Source organism: Vicia villosa, linkage group LG3 (genome assembly GCF_029867415.1).
Source record: "Vicia villosa cultivar HV-30 ecotype Madison, WI linkage group LG3, Vvil1.0, whole genome shotgun sequence".
NCBI lineage: Eukaryota > Viridiplantae > Streptophyta > Magnoliopsida > Fabales > Fabaceae > Vicia > Vicia villosa.
This window is the reverse complement of record NC_081182.1, coordinates 174,817,712-174,825,845: the sequence shown is the minus strand read 5'-3', so window position 1 is coordinate 174,825,845 and position 8,134 is coordinate 174,817,712.

Below are 8,134 nucleotides of genomic sequence, written 5' to 3'. Positions count from 1 at the left end.
CTGATCACTTTTGTGACTTGTCTGAATTTGCGCTGTATTGACCTCATTTCTGATGGGCTTTTTTGTAGTACCAGAGGAGGATCCTACTTGAATTTTTCCATTTCGAATGCCACTTTCGACACGTTCTCCGGTCAGTATTAGGTCAGTGAAACCTGATGATGAACTTCCCAGCAGATGGCTATAGAATGGGCCAGTTAAAGTGCCCATGAACATGTCGACTAGTTCGCGATCAGATAAGGGTGGTTGAACCCTTCCAGCCATATCTCTCCACTTTTGTGCATACTCTTTGAAACTTTCTTTTGGTCCCATAGACATGCCTCGCAATTGAGTACGAGTGGGTGTAAGATCAGCATTGTATTGGTACTGTTTGTAAAAAGCAACAGCTAATTCTTCCCAAGTATGAACCTTGGTATTTTCTAGCTGGTAGTACCATTCGAGTTGTGTACCTGACAGACTTTCTTGGAAAAAGTGAATCCACAATTTGTTATCTGTTGTATGAGGTTGTATCTTCCTCACATAAGATCTCAAATGTAGTTTTGGACAAGAAACTCCATCATACTTTGCAAAGGTTGGAACTTTGAATTTTGGAGGGATGACAACATCCGACACGAGTCCCAGATCATTGAAATCTAAGCCAGGTATTTTTTGTATTTCCATAGCTTTCATACGATCCTCCAACTGTTGGTATTTGTCATCATCCTGTTCGTCTCCAGAATGATCTTCTTCTTCATTTGAAGAGAGAGAGGGTTTAGCAGAACCCTGGTTGCTTTGATTACCTTCTTGTTCACCATCACCGACTATTTCAGGGATTGGTGGCTTTTTGATCTTTTTGACAGGGATCTTGATCTTCCTTCTCAGGTGACTCAAGCCTGCAGATTCTTTGGGCTTCTTCTTCTTCTTGAGTATCAGGGCTTTCAGCTCTTGTTGCCCCTTTGCCAGTTCCAGAATTGCCACTTGAACTTGGGCATTCTGTACTTCGAGATTCTTGATGCTTGCCTCAGATTCCATCTCTTCTGACTGAAATAAACAGCGAAGAGATGAGAAACCCGTCATGAGAACCTGTTATGAAATGTGTATGACTGGATGCCATGTATGCAATGTGTATGCAATGTATATGAATGCAATGTATGAAATGCAATGTATGAAATGCAATGTGTATGCAATGCATGTGAATGCATGTGTGCAATGTTTTCAAGGATCATAGAGTCTAGATTTGTTAAAGAAGCAACAAACGTTAGTTAATCAATTTATTCTTTTTTCTTTGCCTCATTTGGGCTTACAAGACAGAAAATAAAATAAATGATCTTTCAGGTCTCCCGTGGGCGCTTTTTCTTTGTCCCCAGGAATGCGTTGATTCTTTGTTCTTCTTGAAGCTGTCTGGTGAGCTCGAATAGCCTTCTCTCATAGTCCTGACAGTGTTCTTTGAAGGTGTCTCTTTCCTCTTTGAGTTGAACCCAGGATTTTTGCAACTCTTCCAAGTCAGTTGGCATATCCGGGTGTAGAATAACTTGAGGTTCGTAACCTTCGACTTCTGATTCGATAGTCACAGGTAGAACAGCGGGATAGGGCATCATGAGTTTTTGAGCATGAGTACGCACCCATCTGAGGTAAAGTTCCATAGGAATAGAATTCCATTGCCCCAGAGTTTTGCTTTCTATTCTATAGACACTGTCCCAAGCCTGTATGAATCTTCGTCGGTGTCTGTGAGAATCATTCTCGTAATCAAACACAATGCCACGGATAATCATGTCATGAGGACCGTTGCTTCTTGCATATCCGAATTGGCGTAGAGCTAGAGAGGGATTGTAAGTGATACCTCCTTTAATGCCAAGGAGTGGCACATTAGGGTATTCTCCACAATGATCAATGATAGTAATGTCTCTTTGAAAGAAGTTGTTCCATCGGATATCTGAATGAGATAAAGACATGATTCTGTAAGACCATTGTGCTCTTTGTTCATTTCTCAGTACTGATCGGGGAAGATGACATGTAAACCACCTAGCCAGTAGTGGTATACAGCACATGAGAGTTCCTCGTTTCTTCATGGTACGAGTGTGTAGAGAGTGTAGGATGTCTCCCAGCAATGTTGGTACCGGTTACGGATTAGGAAAAGGTTGATGATGTGTACACTTATGAACTGGTCGGGATTTGGGAATAAAACCAACCCATAGATTAAAAGTGCCATAACTTCTTCAAAAGCTGGATAACTTTTGTTTTCTAGCAGTAGTCGAGCCTTTTCCAGTAAGAATTTGGCAAGCAAACCCTCAACTCCACTCTTTGTTTCCCAATTGGATTTGATTTCTGACTTTTGCAGATGTAAAGCAGCAGCAATGACTTCAGGTTTTGGTTTTCTTTCTAAACCAGTGAAAGGTAATTGATCTCGGATTGGTAATCCAATTAATTCAGAGAATTCTTCCAAAGTGGGTACCAACTGGTAATCAGGAAATGTGAAGCAATGATGTTCAGGGTCGAAGAACTGGAACAGGACCCGTATCATGTCTTCTTCAAACTTTGAGGTAACCAAATGGAGTAGGTGACCATGCTTTTCAGTGAATTGAGCATTCCTGGGGAATTCTGACACCAAGTCTTTTAGCTCAGACGGTATCGTTGAGATGTTGATTCGGATGTAATCTCTGGTGGCGGGAGCCATTACCTGCAAAAACAAAAGTAAACTCTTTGATCCTTGAAATGTGTAGTGAAAAATGATGTGTTTATGATGCAAACATGTGGCACACAAAAACAAATCAAACAATAGCCTTAGGTTTAAAGGCTTGCATGAGGTTGATAGGTGATACCCTCCCCTCTGAAGTTGAGTTGGTTGAAAACCTGTCCTAGAATAGTATTCGGGTTCTATGATCCTTGGAGACAACATCTCAATACGGCGCTCGGACGGGCCGATCAAGAATATTCCTCGAGGATAACTAGCTTCGATCAATTTCAAAGCTAGCCACTTAATAGGCCACAAGTCAAGTTCAACTAAAAGGTTCTAAGACAAATTAGTGTTAATGACACTTCGGAAGCCTAATATACTCCTTGATCGCTTTCAAGGGACATCAGTATAAACCAAAGTATCACACTAACGATGACTACCAGATCAACCGTATCGGTACATGCCGTACAGTTTCCTTGGTCTATTGTCATATACTTAAGGTATCTCGAGATTCGGGTTAGAATCTTTCACACAAGCAAAGTACCCAAGCAAACCTGTGAAAAGTAAAGCAATCAGATCAAACAATTGAAAACATCGAAATGATCTATACTCTAAAGGTAACCCCTTTTGAAAACATTTTGAATTTGTATTCCCCAGCAGAGTCGCCAGTTCTGTGGACCGTCCTTTCGGGCCATACCCCTCCGTGGTGTGGGATACGTGAACTGACTCCTTTTTTGTCGATCGGACGCTTTCGCGTCTCTTTTGAAAAAGTTTACAGAGTCGCCACCGACCTTTTATTTTATCCAATGAAGGAAAGGTTTATAAAAGAAACAGAAAAAAGACCTTTGAGAGATTCTGGGTAAGGGGGTAGGTTATACAAAGGGAAGGTGTTAGCACCCTTTGTATCCATGGTTATCCATGGGCTCTTTAGTTTGCTTAGCTCATTTGCTTTACTTTTCAATTGATTCGGAATGCTTTACTCGTGTTTTTGAAATACCTTTGCAAATAGAATTTGTAATGATCCTTGTGCGGATATATACAAATGCTTGTTTATCTTTCGAAAGATGTTTTGAAAAGATCGTTAATTTTGTAATGATCCGTGTTTGGATGTATACAAAATATTGTCTTTTGGAAATTTGTTTTGAAAAACAACAGTGTATGAGAATTTTGTTTGTTTTGATTTTGAGCAAGCAAACTAGGAGGTCTACCCTGAGTTAGGAGGTCTTTATCCTTGTTCCCTTTAAAAATCTATCCATTCGTCGGATATAAACAAAAGGTTCGATTTTGTACTCGAAACAGTAGAGATGTGACTTTGATTTTGAAAAGAGTGAAAAGGGGTTACCCTAGGAGGTGCAAATGTGATTGTGATTGAATTCAGATATTTATCTTTGAAGTTAGTGATCTGATGGTTCAGTTTTATCTTTTACATACACGCAGTTTATATGGGTGCTGGAAATTAAAATGCGGAAATGTAAAGTGCAGAAAGTAAATCTACGCTATTACATCGATTGTGCGGGAAATGTAAACTAGCCTATTTACATGAATTTGACATCCTATACATTTATCTAGGAATTTTAAATTGCAAGAAATAAAAGGCATATTTTTTGGATTTTTATGATTTATTTTAAATATAATTAATGCATGATTAATTAATTTTAAAATAAAGAAAAGATGAAAAAAGATCAAACTTAGAAATAAGTTTAGAATATGTACAAAATGTTTGTTAATTGATTTTAGAACAAAACTAATTTTTTTTGGAATTTTTGAAATTGTTTTTGGATTTTTTAAGTTAATTAAAACATAATTATATAAATAATTACACAAATAATTAAGACTTAATGATAAAATTATCCTAAATATGTACAAAATTAGTTTATGATATATAAACAATATTTAACACAAAGAACAATTTTTTTTATGATTTTTTGACTAATTAAAATAATTAATAAGCAAATATATAAATATATACTAATTAATCATGTAAAATATTGAAATTATGAAGAAAAATAAAATATTTTTATTTCAGAAAATAATATATATTTTTAGAAGTCTAAAATATTTTTTGTGAATTTTTTTTGATTTTAAAACTATTTTTAAATAATTTTGCAATAAAAATAAAATAAAAATAGAAAATATGAAAGGATACTAATCCTGTGTGGTGAGGAGCTGAGGTTCCATGGTGTGCTGCATGTTGTGATGCGTTGGATTGAACTGGAAATTGAATCATGTGGTTCAGATTTCATGGCGCATGATATGATGGTAGGGAGCACACACTGAATTCAAGGAGAATTCAAATTCTCTGACTAGGGCCCACGCTGGTTGACCAGCGAATGAGAAACATGGAAAGAGCCACGCATGCAGTCAAAGGGTCAAAGCTGGAGCTGACGAACCACGCTTGGACGCGGTGGTCGTCTTCAACCTCCAGAAGTGTAGTTTTTTGATTCAAATAGCGGGGGTTTTTAACCTCCCCTATTTGGACGATAAAAAATGCAGTTTTTGGCAACTTATGAACCTGCAAAAAACAAGCGTTAGCAATGAATGAAAGTGACCCAGATCCCCTTAAAATCACCTCCTGAACACGATGGTGGTATTAGTTTTGCAATTTGAGGCTGTAGCCGTGGGTTCGAAGAGATTCAAGTATGAACACTCATATGCATGTGTTAATGGTATAAGGTTATTCTCACGTGGGAACTCTCATGTTAAAGCCCAGATCACTCATATAGGACCTTATAGACATGTTAATATGGTTAGTTTACATGGAAATTAGTTGTAAGTAAGAAAATGAAAGTTAAGTGCATATGTACATGAAGAACATTATATGCTTTATACGACTCTCATGGGCCTGTGTTAAGAGTTCAATCTTACTCTATGATGTTTGAGAAGATGATTGGAAAGCTTTATTTGTATTGATAGTGATTAGAAAGTAGAATTTGAAAATTACAAAGTGTATGTATTTTTTGGAGAATTTTATGATAAGATGGCTATGCTCTTGTTCTAATTCGTGTGTCCTCTTGTTGCTGAAGTATGCTACTCCTTTTATAGCCCAAAGGCTGCTTGGAAGTGAAGCAAGAAGCCTTGTTGCCTTTGTTGAAACTTTGGTTTTTAAATATTAAAAACCTTGAATTTTTGACCAAGTCTTGACTCCATTCAATGCTATTGCCTTGTGCACCAATCCTCTGCAGAAAATTGAAGGTTCTTTGATGAGTCATGCTTGATTTGTAAGCTACCATTTATCCATGCATTTTCCTTTTAATTTTAATCTTAAAGTAAGATAAAATCATGCAAAAAATGGATAAAAAAGGTATGGGCTTAGTCTTGGTCGTGGGAGGCCCATAGTAACATGGAAGTGATGTTTGAATGCTGAAAACTTGGCTTCATTTGGAAAAAAAACATTTTTGAGCAATGTTGATTTCATGCATTTTCCCAAAATTTAGCCAACTTCAACAAGGTGTAAATCCTTCAATTTTTGTCATATGAAGGAGATCTTGCACTTTTTAGAAACCTCAAAGAGTCCTCTAACCAATGTCTTTGGTCTCATGTCAAAATGATTTTTGAAGCTCCTTGTGTGTCCTTTTGAAAAAAGTGTCTTTTTGTTGACTTTGAAAATGACCTGTAATGTCTTTGATCATATTTTTCAAATGGTGAATCCAATGACCATGGGATCAATGGCATTTGAAAGATAATTGAATTTCCTTCAAAACAAGCTTTGGTTTGAATTTTTTGGATGAAGGATGAGAGAGTTATGATCAGTCAAAGTTGAGTTGACTTTTCAGGTAAAAACCCTAATTTTGAATCTTAGGGTTTTGTTGATTTTTGATCTTTCCTTGATGAATTGTGATCATCCAATGATCAAATGTTGAATCCTTTGACAAAATATGGACTTTGACAAAAAATTTCATTTTTGACTGTCAGTTGACTTTTTTGGTCAAACGGGTCGTCTGTTGACTGTTTGAGCTGCTGACGGTGCGTCTGAGTGAATTGAAGTTTGAAAATTTGTATGATGGTACTTTGAGATATATGGATGTGTATGAAATCCATTTGAGCTCTCAAAAACTTGTTGCTCCTGTAAAAACAAGAAAAACCCTGATTAGGACTGTTTGTGTAGGAGACAGTTAAGCGTACCTGATTTTTGTGCAGTGCTGAGTTTCTGCTAATCATGTGATATTCAGAAGACTTCTAACACAAAAATCTTGGAAATTTGAATTGTGAATGATTGATTTGATTGATTGTACAAATCACTGTGAATTGTACCGTCTGCAGTTTGTCTGTCAACCGACTGTTCGTGTACTGAAGCAGCAGTTAAAGTGAAAAAATCAACTGTCAAAGTTAATTTTCTTTTTTTGTTGTTATTTTTGTTTTTGTTATATGTGAAGCATGAAAAATTTATTTACATGACTTGTTAGAAAACAGAAACATAATAACAGATATTTACAGTATGCGGGCAAAATTACCGATAATAACCTGAAAATTGTTTACTGCACAGAAATAGAAATATTTGACTGGCAGAAAACACACAAGTTAAGATTTGATTTTTGAAAAAGAGATTTGAAAAGATTTTGAAAATAATGGAATATAGTACAAAAGTTAGTGGGAAAACAAAAACAATTGTTACCAGTACAGTGTGAGTTTCCTGCTTTTGCGCCTGCAAAAAGATTTAACCCTGCATGAACTGTGTTAGTACTATTTATCTGTAAAATAAATAAATAGTATTTGTGAAGTAAAGAACAGTATTTGGCGTTTGCGTAAGAATAAATTCCACTGTAAGCCAAGTTACTGTATAAGAAAAATTCTAAAAACTAAGTGTTTCATATGTTAGGATATTTGTTGAAATAAAAATCCATGATCATATGAGACCCTTAATTTTCAGATTGGAGTTTTCTTGAAAAATATGTGGGCAAATTTTGGGGTATAACAGGCTGACACCAAAGATCTCTCATGCCCTAGCTTTATTTGAATTTTTGTAACTTATAAACCCTAGTCTTCCTTCACCTCTTCGTCCCTTTTTTCTCCTCCTCTTGGCTGCAGTGTTAGGAGAATAAATATGAAGGGAAATTAGGGTTGCTTCATGGGCTTGGATCTCATGTTCTTGGAGAGAAAAATTTGATTGCAAATTATGTGATTTTCTTTCTATTTTTGGGCAATCTCTCTCCAATCTCCTTTGACTGATTTTGCATGAGATTTTATCTGAATATATCCCCAAGATATGTTTTATAAGTAAGCCAAATATAAACTTTTATTTTGCTTATTATTTAATTTGTCAATTTTGACTTTTAATGAATAAAAAATCAAAAATAACTAAAATAAATAAAAAATAAAGCATAAATGGGCTTGAGGGTCGTGGACTATGTAAGGAACAAATTTCAAACATAAAAATATAGGCCCATATGGAAGAAATTCAATTTTAACCTTATTTGTTTCATGTCTTTCCTCAAAATTTCACCAACTTCGACAAGTCATAACTCCTTCAATATTTATCATATGAAG